This window comes from Emys orbicularis, chromosome 8 (assembly GCF_028017835.1).
Source record: "Emys orbicularis isolate rEmyOrb1 chromosome 8, rEmyOrb1.hap1, whole genome shotgun sequence".
In the NCBI taxonomy this organism is placed as follows: domain Eukaryota; kingdom Metazoa; phylum Chordata; order Testudines; family Emydidae; genus Emys; species Emys orbicularis.
In genome coordinates this window covers 26188356-26210647 of record NC_088690.1, presented here as the reverse complement: position 1 = coordinate 26210647, position 22292 = coordinate 26188356, and the positions used below count along the sequence as shown (strand labels likewise).

General features: G+C 40.3%; 1 pseudogene; it reads right to left on the bottom strand.

Annotated features, from left to right (window-relative positions):
* Positions 1-376: 376 nt before the first annotated feature.
* LOC135882414 (interferon-induced protein 44-like) lies at positions 377-21848 on the bottom strand (annotated as a pseudogene).
* Between the last annotated feature and the right edge of the window lie 444 nt (positions 21849-22292).

Below are 22292 nucleotides of genomic sequence, written 5' to 3'. Positions count from 1 at the left end.
ACTACTAGGAGGAAGTAATATCTTTAGGCAACTTCTTAAAAGGTTTATGCAAATGCTTCTTTTAGTGGAAAGGGCTGTCTCTGACTGGAAGGTTAGGAGAAGAGTAAGAATGTGGAATGTTTAATAAAGGGATCCCACCTTGAAAGCTGGAGAATCTATTCTTCCCTTGATGCATGCAAAAATACCATTAATCTTACGTAGGCAATAACAAGATATAGAACTGTTGGGCCAAATTCTCCACTGGCATAAGCAAGTGCAACTCCACTGAAGTCAATGGCGTTGCATCTGCTTAGGGCAGCAACAAATTTGACTTCCGATGTCAGGATTTTTAAAAGTTTAGCACATAAAATATCCAGCGTCACAGGTAAACATCAGGCTAGAGCTCTTTCTTTGACTTCTCAAAAGGGAAATTGTCAAGGTAGCTTTCTGCTAAACGTATAAGCTGCCTCACGGCGGAAAGTAACAGGATGTCAACATCGCACAAAAGATCCAACTCAGAGCAGTAGTTTTTAACAGGTACAATCTGAGCAAGAGGGATTCCAAGTTTCTCTGCAGTTATCCGCATCTGTAGAAAAGGCACAAAATGGTTTATCCTAAAGAACTCCCCGACTATTTTTCAATCTTTCTGTTCCTTGAGGAAGCTAAGCAAAAGCTTTGAGTATTTTCACAGATATTGTTTGGTGAGATTAAAAGTGGAAGATATTTTAGTTCTTCAAACTTCCTTATATTGAAGGCATAACTACTTTCACATCATACCCATCCTGCAACTGACGTAGCAACTACATTTTGATGCAGCTACAGTTCAAGACCATATTCACTTTATTTTATTCTTCTTTAGCAAATTCACTGATAGAAACTGAATGTGTAAACTGCCCTGGAGGCCAAAATCCTCTATTTAATCTCAGAGGTGATACCCAGAACACAGGGCTATTTTTCCTTCATAATGATCTAGAGCAGAGGTTCTCAAACTGTGGTCCGCGAGCTCCATTCAGGTGGTCCGCAGATACACCTCTACCTCAATATAACGCTGTCCTCGGGAGCCAAAAAATCTTACCGCGTTATAGGTGAAACCGCGTTATATTGAACTTGCTTTGATCCACCGGAGCACGCAGCCCCGCCCCCCTCCCCCCCCCAGAGTGCTGCTTTACCGCCTTATATCCAAATTCGTGTTATATCGGGTGGCGTTATATCGGGGTAGAGGTGTAGTTCCCGCTAAGGTGCGCGCCTGGATGGCCACACACAAGAGAATGAAGGGCCACACACCTAATTAGTGGAGCCACGCAGGGGGGAATAGGGGGTAGGTGGGAGGGGCAGTGGGGTGAGAAGAGGGGGTGGGTGGAATTTGGGCCATGCAGGGCTGTGGTGGTCAGAGAAAGAGGCGACTTTCCCCAGCACCAGGGCTGCAGCTGCCGGGGAGAAATGGCCCTCCTTCCCAACCTCAGCTTGGGGGCTGCTGTGGTGGGGGAGAGACCCCCCTCCTTCCCAGCCCCAGCTTGGGGGCTGCCAGAGTGGGGGAGAGAAGGAGAGACCCCCTCCTTCCCAGCAGCGGCGGCTCCAGGCACCAGCGCTCCAAGCGCATGCCTGGGGCAGCAAGTCGCGGGGGGGCACCCTGCCAGTCCCTGCAAGGGCAGCAGTCAGGCCGCCTTCGGCGGCATGCCTGCGGGAGGTCTGCAGGTCCCGTGGATTTAGCAGCAATTCGGCGGTGGGTATGCCGAAGCCGCGGGACCGGCAGACCTCCCGCAGGCATGTCGCCAAATCCGTGGGACCAGGAACCTCCCGCAGGCAAGCCGCCGAAGGCGGCCTGCCTGCCGTGCTTGGGGTGGCAAAAAAGCTAGAGCCGCCCCTGCTTCCCAGACCCAGATTGGGGGCTTCCACGGTGGGGGGGGAGAGAGGGTACATCCATCACTTAGAAAGGTAAGGCTACTGACATTAAAATATCAGTTGTGTGCTTTTATTTGTAGAACAAAAAAAAACATAAATTATTATTAAGGTGTTTTTTTATATAGTCCTTTTATCCAAAGCGCTTTACAATAGCTAGCTAATGGTACAAAAAACATTTGGAAAGATCATTAAGTGGTCCGCTGAGACCTTCAGCAATTTTCAAGTGGTCTGCGGAAAAAAAAAGTTTGAGAACCACTAGTCTAGAGAGAACACCCCTAGGGATTCATATCTGGTATAATTCCACTAAAATCCATATTTGGCCTCTCTAGATACAGGGGGATATATTCTCTGGGCCAATCCAGCTCCTTTGTACTGGATTTTGGTCATAACTAGACAGTTAAGATTCTGATGAGAATAGCTCTTTGCTGGTATAAAACTGATACAAGTCAGCTCCTTTAGAACCACGCTTCCGCACACATCCTGACCCAGGGCCTTGTGAGATGTAGGAGTATGGGGAGTATGTCAGAGGCAAGGAGGGACCAAGGCAGAGCTCTGCTTTGCTATGCTAAGCCTCTAAACCATGGTTCACACTGGGGCCAGCCCACAGAGTCAAGGAGCTGCACTCAGCTCCCTGACAGCCCTTCCCCCTGTGATTAATTACATATTTCAGATGCAGAATGTACCCCAGGGTCAGGACTCTACTCTAGGAACTGATCTAGTCCCTTTGTACCATTCTTGCTGAACAAAGCAGCTAGAAAGCAGTCATATCTCCTAAGCCAAGAGTTCTCAAACTTCATTGCACCACAACCCTCTTCTGACAACAAAAATTACTACACAACCCCAGGAGCGGGGACCGAAGCCTGAGCCTGCCCAAGCCCCGCTGCCCTCGGAGGGAATGCAAAGCCGAAGCCCAAGGGCTTCAGCCCCAGGTGGAGAGCCTGTAGCCTGAGCCCCACTGTCCAGGACTAAAGCCCTTGGGCTTGAACCCCGGGGCCCAGCAAGTCTAACGCTAGCCCTGATGACTCCGTTAAAACGGGGTTGTGACTCACTTTGGGGTCCGGACCCACAGTTTGAGAACTTCTGTCCTAAGCTAAGGATTCCCCAGATGGGGGAGTCTTCAAATGGCATAGAGTTGGCTATTCCTCTTGGCAATGCCTGACTGGGAGATGGCCACTTGGGCCACATTCCTCAAAGGTATTTAGGCACATAACTCCCATTGAAATCAATGGGAGTTATGTGCCTAAATACCTCTGAGAATTGCTGTTGGCTGAATCAGCCCCAGGCCAGTCTCAGTACTGGGGAACTGAAAACCACCAGCAGCCTCTGATTTTCCACAACTTTCCACCTTGTGTTAGCATTTATGGCTGTGTAAAGAGAATGCAGAGTAGGTGTAAAATTCTACCAAAGCAGAATGACAGCATTTTACAAGCACTCTGCACAGGAGTGAATATCTACACAAGATAGAAGGCAGCAGAACAGGGCTTCCTTCCACTTCCTTCCTCCCCTGATGTGCCCCCAATGCCAAGATGGAGAGGGTAGTTCTGGCAGAAACTCTCTCTTTTTTTTTTTTTTTTTTTTCAGTTTTACACCTATTTACACTAGGGGAAATTTGCAGCTGGCCAAATATGGCCAGACTCCAGATCCTTTATATGCAGTGGGGTTCGGCAAAAGAATCTGGCCCTTAATTTTTAATGAGGTTTCTGATATCTCTGGCTATGTTTACACTACCATGGTAAGTCGACCTACGCTATGCAACTCCAGCTATGTGAATAATGTAGCTGGAGTCGACGTACCTTAGGTTGAGTTACCACAGGGTCTACACTGTGGGGAGTCGAGGGGAGAAAATCTCCCATCGACTTACCTTACTCTTCTTGTTGGGGGTAGAATACAGGGGCCGACTGGAGAGCGATCTGCTGTCGATTTGGCAGGTCTTTACTAGACCCGCTAAATCGACTGCCGGTGGATCGATCTCAGAGCGTCGATCCTGGCTGTAGTGTAGATCTGCCCTCCATCTTTTGCTGTTATACTGTTTTATTCTTCAGAGGTAACCAAAACCTGAGTATTAAATTTAGTTATATTTCCGGCTTGTGCCTACAAGACCAGAATGAGAATGTGTGTAGGAATGCGAGGGGATTCAATTATTGCAGAAGTAGAGTATCACAATACCTTGATTTGTTCAAGACAATTGAATTAATATATAGCACCACAGTCAACAATGCCATACTTTACCTGTTTCTCAACAGCTTTGCTTTTGTACACACACTGGACGTCTTCTTCGATAGTAGGGCAAATTTCATCCACTTTAGTTAGCAAAACCAGTTGTGGGATCTCTGTACCAAAAAAATGAGTAAGATTTTACACCTAATTTCCCATCAGTTCTTCATTGCAGCTCCTTCTGCTTACATAAGTGAAAGTGTTTTGGTTTTGCACAACAACATTAGAAAAAAATATTAATTATTAAACTAATATTAATTAAACAGTTATTGGGCAGCACCCCAATTGTCTTGGTGGGAAGATGTTATTTTAAGCAAATTTATTATTATTCCCCCAGTACAGTTGACACCACACTTAATGACTCACTCACCTTATTGGGAAGATTGCCGGGGCTGAAATTCAGTGAATTCAATGACTGCAAACAAGGGACTCAGAAAACATGGCATACCTATCTGAGTTCAATAGCACAACTGGAGCCCGCTTTCACCCCCATAGGTTATGTCTCTGTCTATTCCCTCCTATGGAAGTGACTCATATCGTGTGTGGAGAAAATCAGGCCCTAGGTGGTGTGTCCAAACACAACCACAAGAGCTAATGATGTTAACTGGCATTTGCAGGCATAAGACTCCCATTCTTCAGTTCTCTTTTCACTTTTTGTTGCATCCCATCTCCATGGCAGCTGCTAAATGAAACAATGTTACCTCTACTCCTTTTTAAAATGGTTTTATTGCCTTGGATTATATGTATTTTTAAAGTAATTAATGAAATCAAAGTGAATGTTTCCTGGTAAGATGTTTTCCCAGAAGCCTTTACTCCTGGGGGAATTCTGTGCCACTGCATGCACACATATTCACATGCTGCATATATATATATATATATATATATATATATATATTGCAGAGAATAGCTTCTGCTGAAAAGTTACTGCAGTTCCACCTTTTGCAAAACAGAGGGCGCTGTGGAGCTAGAACACAGCAGCCACTCCTGGCCAGCACCAGCTCTGATAGGGAAGAGAAAGAGCCTGTCTTCTTCACAGTGCCTGTGGGCCAGGTCAGGAAACAGGAGCTATGGAGAGACAGACAGCGTGGGGCTGCTGGGGGTCAGACAGGGGCTCATAAGGGCTAGTGGGAGAGGACAGACTAAGGAAGGGTCTGAATGGGAGTGGAGGTGCAGGGCCACATGGGCACAGAGGGTGCAGAGCTACTGGGGGAGGGGGAGTGGCTGGGTGGGGGCACAGAGACACATGGGAATGGGGGAGGGGGTACAGAGCCACATGGGGATGGGGGAGTGGTGCAGAGCCACATGGGGATGGGGGAGTGGGTGTCTGAGTGGGGGTGGAGGGACCCATGTGGACAGGGGGTGCAAGGACACATGGGGATGCAGGGACACATAGGGACAGGGGAAGATGTGCCTGACTGAATGGAGGAAGCTAGGGGTCAGACAGGGTCTGCATGGGGGATGCTCCCTAACAATCCTTCCCGTCCCCCCACCCCCAAAAAAAGACCCTTTTCCCACCCATACCCCAAAACACTTCAAGTTCATACCCAGGCTCCTTCCCAGCAATTACTTCCCTCTCTCAGCTCCTCTGTTACCCGACTCCCCCAAGCCTTTGCCCTGCTTCTGAGGGGTGTGGGAAATACGGTTCTGTACTGTAGTTTAAATGAATTATTACTCAGAGTTTAATATTAATATGCCTAGTAAGGAATCTATTTGTCAAAAAACATTTCCTAAATCTTTTTTGTTGTCTGTATTGTTACAGACATACTTACTCACAGGTATTTTGAAATAAAGTACTAAAATAATTGAAACTGATGTGATTATATTGTGTTATTTTGACAAATAAAATATGAAGATTTTTGCAAAATATTGTGTGCAGAGTTTTTTATTTTTTGGTACAGAATTCCCCCAGGAGTTCTATAAGCCTAGTGCACAGCTCTGTTTCCCCGGGGGCCTGTGTCAACAGGAGGGCTCTGCTGTACGGAGGAGCAGAAACTCAATAGGGCACACTGTACAACCAAAGAGTAGAGAACAACGGAGGTGATCAGGAATTCCTCTATTCTCCCACCAACACCAGAGCCCACTGCAGTGCCCATACTTCCATCGGATTGGGGGCCTGTCCCTCCAGAGTACATTAATCCTGCTCAATCTTGGGTGACCCTCAAGAGCAATATGTGGTAATTTCTCCTCACACTCCAAGGATAAGCATGGCTTCTAGCAGTACTTCAGGCCCTTAATAACCCAAGCAGCTCAGGCTTGAAAGTCAGATCACCTCCTTGTCGTGCCCACTTCATTCAGTTCTATGATATTAGGAGACATAAAACATACCAAACTGGTTCACTTTTCTTCAAAGCTGTTTCAGCTTCTCTTCCAGTTTCTCAGGGAGAATCTCAATTTTGCACCCATCAATAACAAATGCAACACAATGATTCTGATCCTTCAGAGAGGGCATCTTGATATAGCCTGGAGAATCTGGATGAGGGGTGGCAGCTGGATTAAACTGCAAAGAATTTTTTTTATAATAATACGTAGCACTTCCAAAGAACTGGAGATTCAAAGAGCTGTATAAATACTGATTCTCACAATACCCCTCTGGAACAGGGAGACAAGTATTATTATCTCATTTTACAGAGAAATACTGATATGCAGAGAGGGAAAATGATTTACACACACTCATAGATGGAGTGATCAAATCAGGATTAAAATTCAGGATTTCCCAATTCTCAGTCTCATACTCATTTTTCCAGATGGAGAGCCAGATTCTGATCTCTGTTATTGTAAACATGTGTAAATCCATAGTCACTCCTTTGAAGTCAACAGAGTTCCTCTGAATTTATATTCCTTGTGGAAAAGTAATAATGAAACCAAAAGACATCGCTAGAAATTAAAAAGGATTCTTGACATATTACTTGTGTGTGTGTTTTTAATCACACTTTTTATTAAGGTTCCATCTATAAAGCATTAATAAATTATTAACAGATGTTTTAATAAATGGTTAATTGATTGTTGTAGAGTCCATCAAAAATTTACTCATAACTATAGCTTATAACCATCTGTAACATCTACTCATGTGCTTAAAGCCATCTGTACGCGTGCTGCTCAGAACTGTAACATGCTTTTAACATTCTTCATTTATTACTTCTTTGTAAACCATTTATAGATGGAATTTTAATATAAAGTGGGACCAAATAAATCACAGGAAAATTGGTCTTGTGGTTAAAGCATAAAACTGGGACTCGGGATATCTGGCTTCCAATATATCTTTGACCAAGATAATTAATTACTGTTCCTCAGTTTCATATTTTTAAAATGGGATTAATAACACTTTATATCTCACTGGGTTGTTGTGAGGATAAATTAAGGTTTGTGAGGGGCCGAGATACTACAATGATGAGAATCATACTACGACCTTAGCCCTCCATCTTTGCTTCTGTAACAAGCTCAGTTCATCTGGAATGAAGAATCAAAGTCTACATCTCTTGCATATTACAATAGTTAATATTTGGAATGGTCTGTAGGCAGCAGCTATCTAGTAATCGAGACAAATGACCAGATGAGAAGGCGCTGTACTAAGCTTGAATATGGTAGAAGTTGCTCTTTTCTAGAGCTGGTCAAAAATGTTTTAAAACTATGTTTTCAAAAAATTCAAAATGTCAACGTTGTTTCTGTTTCACCAAACTAACCCATTCTTCATTTTTCATCAGAAAAAAAATATTTAAAAATGCTCATTTCCTGAAAACCAGGTTTCCAGTAAAAAAAATAAATTAGAGAACCATTTCAATAATGGAATTGATGACATTTTTGCTAAAAAAATCTTGGAAACAATTTAATGAAAAACAAAAAAAATTCAAGACACAACAGAAATTTGGGGGAGATGTGGTGTTAAAGTCCATTTTTCTATTTAAAACTTTTTTGTTCAACATATTTCAACCAGCTCCAATCTTTATATACCTTGAGCCTGATTCTCCCTTAGCTTGTACCTGTACAAAATAGGTACCAAACGCTACCTGGGCAGAAGGGTAGACAGCAATTTAAATCAACTTTGCATAACTGTAAATGCCTACACAAGGTGCAGGAGAGTGGAGAATCAGGCCTAAACACCTTTCCATAGTTTATTTATTTTCAAATACACCTTACCTGTGATCACCTCACCTGTGATCACCATTCATAAGCTTTTACTGTACAAATGCAAGAATCTACTGAGCACAGTGGGTATTTTGTTCCACAGTAATTAAATGTAAGATATAATATTTGTACATGTAAAGAAACATTTAAGGATATCATATCACTGGGTCTAATAAGGAACTGCACAGAATTTGTAGAAATCCTACCTGGTACCTATCAGGATCATGGCCTTTTATTATGTTGGACACTTCATCAATTTCCAGACCCACTCCTGAGTTTTCTTCTATTCCCATTGTGTCACAGAGGATAATAGGCAGAGGCTTGCCATCTCTTCCATCTTTAACTGGGTAAGTCCTATACTATTGGGGCAAAAAAAAATATGTAAAATAGTATAGACAGACATAGCTGAAAAATGAATATTTAAAGCCAGATTACTATTTCTTAACCATATTGAGTAATGCCTTTCTCATCACAAGTAGATGCATGGAATTCAGTGGGGGCATTTAGCTTGGATGTTGTTTAATTAGAAGCAAATATTTACCTGTGTTGTCATACTAGCATTATCAGATCCCGCTACGGCTTGGCTTGTCACATAACCTCGGAAAACTGAATTCACAGAGTTGAAAAAAATGGACTTCCCAGCTCCAATTGGACCAAAAACCAAAATCCGAATCTGTGGCACTGAATTTAAATAAGGTTTGTAAGGTCTGATTTCCTCCATTATTTTCTCTCTTTCCCTGTTAAGACAAAAAGATTTGCATAATTTCAAACACCCATGAGATCACAGCACATGTTTTGCACTACATATAGGCTCAGTGAAATTAGGAAACTGTAAATATTCCCCATCTTTCCCTATACTCCATTTTTAACTATCATCAAACACACACTGCTAAACAATCAGTGGGGCCATTGAACAATCAAGGTGCTAAAGGAGCACGCGAGGAAGATAAGGCCATTGCAGAGAAGCTAAATGAATTATTTGCATCAGCCTTCACTGCAGAAGATGTGAGGGAGATTCCCACACCCAAACCATTCTTTTTAGGTGACATATCTGAGGAACTGTCCCAGATTGAGGTGTCATTAGAGGTTTTGGAACAAACTGATAAATTAAACAGTAATAAGTCACCAGGACCAGATGGTATTCATCCAAGAGTTAAATCAGTTTCTGTACCAGATGACTGGAGGATAGATAATGTAACACCAATTTTTTAAAAAGGCTCCAGAGGCGATCCTGGCAATTATAGGCCAGTAAGCCTAACTTCAGTACCAGGCAGATTGGTTGAAATGATAATAAAGAACAGAATTATCAGAAACATAGATGGACATGATATGTTGGAGAAGAGTTAACATGGCTTTTGTAAAGGGAAATCATGCCTCACCAATCTATTAGAATTCTTTGAGGGGATCAACAAACATGTGGACAAGGGTGATCCAGTGGATATAGTATACTTAGACTTTCAGAAAGCCCTTGACAAGGTCCCTCCCAAAGGCTCTTAAGCAAAGTAAGCAGTCATGGGATAATAAGGAAGGTCCTGTCATGGATCAGTGACTGGTTAAAAGATAGGAAACAAAGGACAGGAATAAATGGTCAGTTTTCAGAATGGAGAGAGGTAAACAGGGGTTCCCCCAAGGATTTATACTTGAATCAGAGCTGTTCAACACATTCATAAATGATCTGGAAAAGGGGATAAACAGTGGGAGTCAAAGTTTGCTGATGAAACGAAATTACTCAGATAATTAAGTCCAAAGCAGACTGCAAAGAGTTACAAAGGAATCTCACAAAAATGGGTGACTATGCAACAAAATGGGAGATGAAATTCAATGTTGAATATAATCCCAACTATACATATAAAATGATGGGGTCTAAATTAGCTGTTACCACTCAAGAAGGAGATCTTGGAGTCATTGTGCTCTGAAAACATCCACTCAATGTGCAGCAGCAGTCAAAAAAGCTAACAGGATGTTAGAAACCATTAGGAAATGGATAGAGAACAAGACAGAAAATATAATGATACATCTATATAAATCCATGGTACGCCCACACCTTGAATACTCTGTGCAGATCTGGTCGCCCCATCTCTAAAAAGATATATTGGAATTGGAAAAAGTACAGAGAAGGGCAACTAAAATTAGGGGTATGGAACAACTTCCGTATGAGGAGAGATTAAAAAAGATTGGGACTTTACAGGTTGGAAAAGAGACGACTAAGGGGGTATATGATAGAGGTCTATAAAATCTTCACTGGTGTATAGAAAGTGAATCAGGACGTGTTATTTACTCCTTCTCATAACACAAGAACTAGGGGTCACCCAATGAAATTAATAGGCAGCAGGTTTAAAACAAAAGGAAGTACTTTCAACCTGTTGAACTCTTTGCCAGGAGATGTTGTGAAGGCCATAATAGGATTCAAAAAAGAAGTTAATGGTGGATAGGTCCATCAATGAATATTAGCCAGGATGGACAGGGATGCAACACCATGCTCTGAGTGAACCTAGCCTCTGGGTGCCAGAAGCTGGGAGTAGATGACAGGGGCTGGACATTTGATGTTAGTGTGTTCTGTTCATTCCCTCTGAAGCACCTGGCATTGGCCACTGTCAGAAGACAGGATGTTGGGCTAGATGGACCGTTGGTCTGACCCAGTATGGCCATTCTTATGTTCTTATGTACATAGTCTACTGAGGACCGTTGCAGCAGCCAGAGTGACCATGGTTGATGGTGTCACACCAGGCATCACGTTGTGAAGTTCCTAGCTATGGCTCATTCCTGCGAATCCATAAATCTCCAGGGTAGTCTCATAGACACATCAGGTAGAATCAAGACATGCACCCCTTCACAATGGAGAGTTTGAGAGCATCCTGGTAACATGGCCAAAGAGCATGCAATGGTGCTTTTGAATATAGTGAGCAACTGAAGAACAGACAGATTTCTTTGAGAGTATGACCTTCACACAAAGTCAAACCACTTTATGCTCAGGATTTGGTGCTGACATCACATATGGAATGGATATTTAACTATGGTGTCCTCTATTTTGGGTGCCCAATTTAAAGCACCTAGGGCCTGGTTTTCAGAAAATGCTGAGTACCCACAGTTCCTATTGAAGCCAATGGGAGATTCAGGTTCACAGCACATGTAAAAATCTGCCCTAAGGTGTCTCAATCTGTGTACCCTAAATCAGTGTTCATCTTTAAAAATTTTGAAAACATATTAAACCAATGCTGCCTAAAATAGTTGCATTGAATGTCACAGGGGAAATAAATCTCTGTTGCAATGTGCTGGCTCTGTCACAGGAATGGCAGCAAAGTTAAATTCATTCAAACAGGTTTAGAAGTAAACTAAAAGCTATTAGGAAGGTAGGGTTAATCCGGTTTCACAACGTATGTATACAGAGCATACAAGTTGTCATGCATTACACATGTATTCTGGTAACCAGCCTCAGGTACCATAAACCACGAAATGCAGCTTAGGTCTTGTAAGCTGTGCACTGTGAAAACATAGCAAATAAGCAGAATCAGACAGAACTGACAAATCTGAACCAACATCTAGCATGCAGTCATTGGAGTGTGACTGTTTTCTAGGTGTGCAACTGTCAACATAGCAAAGGAGTTTCTGAATAGGATGAGGTGAACAGCAATTCTCTACACTCATGGTTATATCAGGCACTGTGACTTCATGTTCCTGATTTCTGAAATGAGGACAGAGGCATGTTTTACAGAAATGTCTTTTCACACTGTTGACACTGTTGACACATGGCATCTTTGACAGAACATCCTGTACAGCTAACTATGTACAGCATATATGCTTAGTGGAAGCACAACATTCTTTCATGGAGGGTGTTTTAACTAACCTGACATCTGTTGCAAAAGTAAGACAGCAAAGCACAAAACGTCCAACAAGTTCTCTGAACATGCTGGGGACCATGTTTGTTTCAGACAATGAAGGAAGTAACCAAGTGGCAACCATTTTAGACTTCATTTTAAATAACAAGGAGGAATTGGCTGCAAATCTGAAGGTAGAAGACAATTAGGAAGTGATCATGAAATGATAGATAGTGAAAGCAGCAGCATGAAGAAAATGGACTTCAAAAAAGCAGACTTTAACAAACTCAGAGCGAAAATGTAAGGGAAAAAGAAGTTAAGTAGAAATGGCAGTTTCTCAAAGAGACAATATTAAATGCACAGCACCAAACTATCCAGATGTGAAGGAAAGCTAGGAAGAATAGTAAGGGGCCAATATGCCTCCATCAGGAGCTTTTTCATGACCTGAAAATCAAAAAAGAATCCTACAAAAAGTGGAAACATGGACAAATTGCTACAGATGAGTACAGAAGAGTAGCACAAGGGACAAAATCAGAAAGGCTAAGGCACCAAATGAGTTACACCTAAAAATGGACATTAAAGCAGGGTGGATTATTTAAATTTTGATATTTAAATTATAAGTTTTTCTTTTTAAAGATAAACCTGTTTAAAATGAAATCTGAAATTAATACAAAATATATTAAGGCCTAAATGTATAATCTCTTAAAATATTTAAATAAAAAAATTAGCATGCTGAATCCATGAGTCTCCGTCAAAAACTTTGAGTTAAAGGCTGCTTTTCTATATAAAGAAAGTACCAGGTAGAAAACATTTAATTTTTGAAGTCAAGCTTTATAAATATGATACAAGAGTAGTAAATAAGCAAAATATCATTCACTATTTTCTAACATACTAAAAATGTACAATTAATAAGAATCTGAAAATATAAAGTTTCAGAGTAGCAGCCGTGTTAGTCTGTATCTGCAAAAAGAACAGGAGTACTTGTGGCACCTTAGAGACTTAACAAATTTATTTGAGCATAAGCTTTCGTGGGCTACAGCCCACTTCATCAGATGCATAGAATGGAACATATAGTAAGAAATATATATACATACAGAGAACATGAAAAGGTGGAAGTAGCCATACCAACTGTAAGAGGCTAATTAATTAAGATGAGGTATTATCAGCAGGAGAAAAAAAAACCTTTGTAGTGATAATCAAGATGGCCCATTTTAGACAGTTGACAAGAAGGTGTGAGGATACTTAACATGAGGAAATAGAATTAATTAGCCTTTTCATAGTCTCTAAGGTGCCACAAGTACTCCTTTCTTTTTTTGAAAATATTAAGCTATATAGTGCTTAAATAAATGGATATAATTATAGCGTACCTGCCTAGGTAGCAAAAAGATGAACCAAATCTAGTGTAAAACCTCTATTTAGTTGTAAATCAACATGTTTTAATGGTTATATCAACCAATGAGAATGCACCTTTCTTTAGAAAATAAGTGAAATTGATTAAAATGGATTATTTAAATCACGACTTTCCACTTGGTGATTTAGATCAATCCACCCGCATAAAAGCCAATAAAAAGAGATTCTATAAATACATTAGGAGCAATAGAAAGACAAGGGAAAATGTAGATCCACTAGTTTGTGGGAAGGAGAGCTAATAACAGATGACATCAAGAGGTGTTTAATGCCTATTTTGCTTCAGTTTTCACTAAAAAGATTAATTGTAACCAGATACTCAACACAATTAATATTAACAACAAGGGGAAAGGAACATAACCAAAAACGGAAAGAACAGGTTAAAGAATAAGTTAGATGTATTTAAGTTTGCAAAGCCTGATGAAATTCACCCTAGGAACTAGCTGAAGCAATCTCAGAACCTTTAGCAATTATCTTTGAGAACTCAGGGAGGATGGATGAAGGACTAGAGAAGAGCAAACATAGTATTTATCATTAAAAAGAGGAACAAAGAGGACTTGGGGAGTTACAGACCTGTCAGTATGATTACGATACATGGAAAGATACTGGAACAAATTATTAAACAATCAATTTGTAAGCATCTAGAGGATAACAAGGTGGTAAAAAATAGCCATCATGGCTTTGTGAAGAACAAATCATGCCAAACCAACATAATCAGTGGATCAGAAGTGAAGCTGTAGACATGATGTATCTTGATTTTAGTAAGGTTTTTGACAGAATCCTATATGACATTCTCATAAGCAAATTAGGGGCAAATAGTCTAGATCAGTGGTTCTCAAACTTTTTTACCAGTGACCCCTTTCACATAGCAAGCCTCTGAGTGCGACCCCCCTTATAAATGAAAAACTCTTTTTTACATATTTAACACCATTATAAATGCTGGAGGCAAAGCGGGGTTTGGGGTGGAGGCTGACAGCTCACGATCCCCCATGTAATAACCTCACAACCCCCTGAGGGGTCCCGACCCCCAGTTTGAGAACCCCTGGTCTAGATGAAATTATTACAAGGTGGGTGCAAAACTGGTTAAAAGAATATACTTAAAGAGCATTTATCAAGGGTTTGCTATCATACTGGGTGGACATATCTAGGGGTTCCACCGAGTTGGTCCTGGGTCCGACTTGAATAATTAAGTGAAGAGTACACTTATAAAATTTGTGGATGACACCAAGCTGGGAGGGGTTGCTAGCACTTTGGAGGACAGAATTAGAAGTCAAAATGATCTCAACAAATTGGAGAATTAGTCTGAGATTAATAAGATGCACTTCAATAAAGACAAGTGCAAAGTACTAAACTTAGGAAGGAAAAATCAAATGTGCAGTTACAAAATGGGGAATAACTGTCTAGGTGGTAGTACTGTTGAAAAGGATCTGGGGGCTATAGTGGCTCACAAATTGAACAGGAGTCAGCAATGTGGTGCAGTTGCAAAAAAGGCTAATATCATTTTGAACTCTGTTAACAGCAGAGTCAAATGTAAAGCACAGTAGGTAATTCTCCCACTCTACTCAGAACTGGTGAGAGGCCCCAGCTGGAGTACTGTGTCCAATTCTGGGCACTATAATTTTGGAAAGATGGACAAACTGGAAAGAGTCCAGAGAAGAGCAACAAAATGATGAAAAGTTTAGAAAAACTGATCTATAAGGAAAAGCTAAAAAATCTCGGCATATTTAGACTTCAGAAAACAAGACTGAGGGGGGCACTTGATAACAGGACTGTTATAAAGAAGAGGGTGGTGATCAATTGTTCTCCATGCTCACTAAAAGCAGGACAAGAAGTAATGGACTTAATCCACAGCAAAGGAGATTTAGATATTCGGAAAACCTTTTTAAGTATAAGGATAGTTAAGCTCTGGAATAGCTGCTTAATCATGGTCTGTAATCCTCTGGAATGCCACTTTAAGTCTCTGCCATAGCAGACTCACTGTGGCTAGGAATAAGCATAGCTCTTCATGAAGCTTATTTTGGTTCAGACATTAATTTCTCATGTATGTCTGATCTGTTCTGAAATCATCATTTTGTACTTATCCCCAGATTGTGAGGTGCTCAGACACTAGGGTCATAGGTGCCATTAGTACCTAAGATACACAGATAAGCATCTCAGCAACACATGTCTGTCTATTCTAGCACCATCTAGTTAATTCCTAAAATAACTCGCATCACCAGAGCTTTTGGTGGCCACAGATCATTATAGTGATATATTACAACAGTTAACTTACTCAGTTGTCCATGTAATCTTCCTCCATGGAGATTCCAGGAAACTGCTAATATCTAGGGGAAAGGAACATATAACATTAAGAGTACGAAGCTATAATTTCCTCAGTAAACATTTTCTCTTTTGATATCAATTTACCTTCAACTCGATACACCTCACATTCTATAAGGCCTAGATCATTTCCATGCAAGTCAGCAACATTGTATGTATAGTTGTTGTTAGAACTTGTTGCTGCTGCTGCTGCATTTTGGTCCAACAACTGCAGTGCTCCACCACCAAAATTAGGGCCACTGGAACTATGGTCATATATAGCAGATGTTGCAGTTTTAACAGGAATTTTTAGTGGGCTGAGCACACCCTCTTTGCCTTTTAATCTAAAGAGAAAAGCTTTCTCATCATTTATGTACTTTCCAGATGAAACATATCACTGACTCGTAAATCCTCCAAAAACATAACCACTTCCGTTATATGCTACTGCTACAGTTGGCCCTTGTGCATCACACTTGGCATGAAATATAGAAGCATTGTAACCATGGATGCTTGCTTTATAGAGAAGACTTAAGCATCTGCTCTCCAACAGATGTTGCAGTTGCTCTTCCTCATCTTGTGTTAATCTAGATTTGACCCCAACCATTCTTCTTAATCTAAAAAGACAGAAAAGATTTTACAATTACTAGTATAACAATAAGAAAAATGTATTATTATTTTTAACTCAACTCAACTCACCAAAGATGGAAGGTAGTGGTGTAGTGGTGAAGGCCCTATGTTCCCCATGGAAGAAAGAGGCATGACAGTAAGTCATTATCATCATTATTATTATTGGTTGTATTCCAGGGCTATCTAGAGTCCCCAACTGAGGTCAAAGCCATATTGTGTGAGGCACTGTCCACACACATAGTTAGAGACAGTCCCTAACCCCAAAAGCCTACCGTCAAAATAAACAAGACAGACAAATAGGGGAAGAAAGATAATGTTATCCCCATTTACAGATGGGGGAAATGAAGCAGAAAGAGCCAGCATAGCTTCATGGATTTCACAGCAAAACAATTTTTCTACCTGAATGGAGAAAAAATATTCTTAAAACGTATGGCCCAATTGTGTTGCCTTTACTCAAGCAAAACTCCTACTGACTTCAATGCAGATCAGGCCCATTTTATCGAAATGGTCAAAACTTTCATACTGTGACCTGATTCTAATCTTACTTACACTGGATAACTCCACTGACTTCACTAATTTATGGTGGTGTAATGAGAGCAGATACATGTTCATTGTCTCAGAAACATAGTTCCTACTTTATGGAGTGAATTTTTTTCTCTTTCCAAGAACAAAATAATGGCTATACTGGGTCAGACCAATGGTCCATCTAGCCCGGTATCCTGTCTTCTGACAGTAGCTTGTGCCAAATGCTTCAGAGGGAACAAATAGAACAGAGGAATTTTGAAGCTTCTGGCATTTTGGAGGTTTAGGGACACCCAGAGCATGTGGTTGTATCCCTGACCATCTTTGTTAATAGTCATTAATGGAACTATCCTCCATGAACTTATTTAATTCTTTTTTGAACCCAGTTATACTTTTGGCCTTCACAACATCTCCTGGCAACGACTTCCACAGGTTGACTGTGCGCTGTGTGAGGAAGTACTTATTTTTATTTGTTTTTAACCTGCTACCTATTAATTTTATTAGGTGACCCCTATTTCTTGTGTGATGTGAAGGGTAAATAACACTTCCCTATTCACTCTTTCCATACCATTCATGATTTTATAGAACTCTATCATATCCTCCCTTAATCATCTCTTTTCTAAACCAAACAGTCCCAATCTTATTAATCTCTCTTCGTATGGAAGCTGTTCCATACCCCAATCATTTTTGTTGCCCTTCTCTACACCTTTTCCATTTCTCATATCTTTTTTTGAGATGGGATGACCAGAACTACATATAGTATTCAAGGTGTAGATGTACCATGGATTTATATAATGGTATTATGATTTTCTGTTTTAATATCTATCCTTTTCCTAATAGTTCCTAACATTGTTAGCTTTTTAGACTGACAATGCACATTGAATGGATGTTTTCAGAGGACTATCCACAATGAAACCAACATCTCCCTCTTGAGTGGTAACAGCAAATTTAGATTCCATCATTTTGTATGCATAGTTGGAATTATTTTTTCCAATATGCATTACTTTGTACTTATCAACACTGAATTTCATCTGTCCGTTTTTACCCAGTCACCCAGCACCAATCCCAATATAGATCCTTGGAAGAATCCCTGTTTACCTCCCTCCATTTTGACAACTGACAATTTATTCCTTCCCTTTTTTTCCTATCTTTTAACCAGTTACTGATCCAATAAAGGACCTTGCTTCTTATCCCAGGACTGCTTAATCTGTTTAAGAGCCTTTGGTGAGGGACCTTGTCAAAGGCTTTCTGAAAGTCCAAGTACACTATATCAGCAGGATCACCCTAAAATAAAAGGTAGCCATCTTACAGCAAAAAAACTTCAGGACCAGACTCCAAAGAGAAACTGCTGAGCTTCAGTTCATTTGCAAATTTGACACCATCAGATCAGGATTAAACAAAGACTGTGAATGGCTAGCCAACTACAGAAGCAGTTTCTCTTCCCTTGGTGTTCACACTTCAACTGCTAGCAGAGGACCTCACCCTCCCTGATTGAACTAACATCGTTATCTCCAGACTGATTCTTGCCAGCATATTTATACCTGCCCCTGGAAATTTCCATTACATGCATCCGACGAAGTGGGCATTCACCCATGAAAGCTTATGCTCCAATACATCTGTTAGTCTTAAAAGTGCCACAGGACTCTCTGTTGCTTTTTACAGGATCACCCTAGTTCACATGTTTTTTTTTGACACCCTGAGAGAATTCTAAGAGATTGGGGATGCATGATTTCCCTTTACAAAAGCCATGTTGACTCTTCCGCAGTATATCATGTTTATCTATTAATTCTGTTGTTTAGTATAGTTTCAATCAATTTGCCTCGTAATGAAGTTAGACTTACCAGCCCAAAATTGTGAAGATTGCCTCTGGAGTCTTTTTTAAAAATAGGCATTACATTAGCTGCCCTCCAGTCATCTGGTACAGCGGCTGATTTAAGTGACAAGTTACATGCCACAGTTAGTAGTTCTCCAATTTTATATCTGAGTTCCTTCAGAACTCTTGGGTGAATACCATATGGTCCTGGTGACTTTATTACTATTTAATTTATCAATTTGTTCCAAAACCTCCTCTAATGACATCTCCATCTGGGACAGTTCCTCAGATTAGTCACCTAAAAAGAATGGCTCAGGTATGGCGGTTTCCCCCATATCCTCTACAAAGTATTCATTTAGCTTCTCGGCAATGGCTTTGTCTTCCTTGAGTGCTCCTTTAGCACCTCAGTCATCCAATGGTCCCACTGACTGTTTGGCAGGCTTCTGATGCACTTAATAAAAATTGCTGTTAATTTTTATGTCTTCAGCTAGTTGCTCTTCAATTTCTTTCTTGGCCTGCCTTATTATACTTTTACACTTGACTTGCCAGAGTTTATGCTCCTTTCTTTTTTCCTCACTAGAATTTGACTTCCATTTTGTAAAGGATACCTTTTTGCCTTTAATGGCCTCTTTTACTTTAGTCACGGTGGTACTTTTGGTTCTTTTTCACTGCTTTTTTTTTTTTTAAATCGGGGTATACATTCAATCTCAGCCTCTATTATGCTATTTTAAATAGTCTCCTGTGAAAAACAGGGCACCCCAATCTTCTTTTGGGGCACAATACAGATAAGGAAAAACAGGGTTGACACCTTCATGCACATACACAGAGTTAGTTGCAGTCAGAATCCCAAGATTGGGTAAAATTGGATATACCTCCAGGGAAAATCCCAGCAGGAACCATCCCTCTACTGATAATGAATTGGCAAGGCATCCATCAGACCCTAAGAATATCGTTGAGGATGTGAGTATGACTACAGTTATAATAATTGCATAGGTATTTACAGGATTTCTATATCATCAGTAATTGTAACTTTACTTATTGATTTAATAAAATATGTAAAACAGACTAGACCTTGTAGTTGTGAATGTATGTGTGGTCACTATTCTTGGTGGTGGTGGTGGTCTCTTTTTCAGTGAGGTATACCTTTAGGCAATTTGGAGCTGCCTATATTGGATATCAAAGTCCTGAGTATCATGTCAGAAGGTATATACACCATTTTATTATTCTTCATTATAGAGATAAAAAAGAAATATAAAACTTTACTCTTTCAATCCTTTATCTGTAAATATGCAAACTTTCAAGATCACTTACTGCTTAATTTCATATTAACAAATCTCTGCATGGCACCGTGCATACACTTAGTTTGGAAATGTACAATACATACTGTCCTGTATGAATGTTCTTGTCTTGTTTCCAACTTGGAAAATTTAAAAGAACATTCTTCAAAAGATTTCCAAAGTATTCCTCTGTCCAAATATATTAGAATGATGGGACAGAAAATATGAAGCTCTACATTCTACTATTGGTAGGGGAGTGCTTCCTAAACACATTATGCTCCCTGCTTATCAAGATGAGCTAAACTTAACACTTGTTGTTTTGGGTACATGCAGAATGACTTATCTTTCAATGGTAAGCCAATAATTTCTCTGCTATCTATACAAATATATTGCCCTGAATAGGATGATCCAGGATTCAATAATTACCACTACAATCTAAGGAATATTTAGTTTAGAAAAGCCCATTAGAATTAGAATTACAGTAGAACCTCAGAGTTACAAACACCAGAGTTATGAACTGGCCAGTCAACCACACACCTCCTTTGGAACCAAAAGTACGCAATCTGACCGCAGGAGAGACCAGTTAAAAAAAAAGTATAGTACTGTGTTAAACGTAAACTACTAAAAAAAGGGGGGGGGGATTTAAAAAGATTTGACAAGGTATGAAAACTTTCTGTGCTTGTTCGGCATTTTTCTTCTTCATAGTAAAGTTTCAAAGCTGTATTAAGTCAATGTTCAGTTGTAAACTTTTGAAAGAACAACCATAACGTTTTGTTCAGAATTGCCAACGTTTCAGAAAAAACAACGAGGAGTCCTTGTGGCACCTTAGAAACTAACAAATTTATTTGGGCATAAGCTTTCGTGGGCTAAAACCCACTTCATCAGATGCATGGAGTGAAAAATACAGTAAGCAGTATAAATATTACAGCACATGAAAAGATGGGAGCTGCCTTACCAAGTGGGGGGTCAGTGCTAATGAGGCCAATTCAGTTAAGGTGGAAGTGGCCTATTCTCAACAGTTGACAAGAAGGGGTGAATATCAAGAGAGGGAAAATTACTTTTGTAGTGCTAATGAGGCCAATGCAATCAAAGTGTAATATTTATACTGCTTACTGTATTTTTCACTCTATGCATCTGATGAAGTGGGTTTTAGCCCACGAAAGCTTATGCCCAAATAACTTTCTTAGTCTCTAAGGTGCCACAAGGACTACTGGTTGTTTTTGCTGATACAGACTAACATGGCTACCACTCTGAAACATTTCAGAGTTACAAATAACCTCCATTCCTCAGGTGTTCGTAACTCTTGAGGTTCTACTGTACTTGAAAGTTCTCCACCTAACCTGTAGGTGGAGCTAGAGTGTTATGGTTCACACATTCACTGATTGTGTCCCAAATGCCTAGTTTCAACCTAAGCTTCAAAGCTGAAGTTACCCTGAATAAATCAAGATTTACATTACTGTAACATGCCTATAGGTATAACTTGAACCAGAACTTATACAATACCATATTCACACTTCTGAATCCACATTGAAGTCACTGGTGTTACACCAGCAGAACTCACAAGCAGATTTTTGCCCTCCTGTGGGTATTAGTTAAAGGGATGGTAGGGGGGGTATTTTACTACCCGTCTTGTGGTTATATCACAAACTGACAGGTTCTGGCACTCAGCGGCCAGAGTTACTGTCCATCGCTGCTGAATGCCAACTTCCCCTAGGTCTCTGTAGCAGAGGCTTTGCTAACATGTTCAGTGTGAAACAAGGAGATTTCTTTTAAACAGTGCTTTTAGCTAAGAGGTGATGTTATGGAACAAGGGAATCCAGAATATGATTGATGTTATTTTCACCTCATTGGTAGCTGGCACAACTCTCTCATTCTTGCTCTTCAATCACGACACTTCCTCCTTGCTCAGCACAGCTAACATACAAATGGCTTTCTGAAGCATGGCCTGGGATATATGCAGGACTCCACTGGCTAAAGTGATCAATATCTGGTTTAATTATCCTCTGATCTGATCTGAAACACATAACTTAGCATTTTGATAGCAAGAATTGCTTCAACCAAGTTAAGATGCAGGTGTAAAAGCTAGCAAAGGGAAATGAGATCATCTTCTAACTCATGACACCAGCTACAATTTAGAGCATAGCATCATAGAAAGAGAAATTTTCCGACTGCAGCCTGCCAGCCCTTAAAAACCAAAGCTTCCCTCAATCCTTCTTAACATTTTAAGACATAACATATATATATATATATATATATGCTCTTACCGTGGAAGCTCTTCAGTTGGGAAAGATTAGGACAGAGAAGAAATGAAATTGA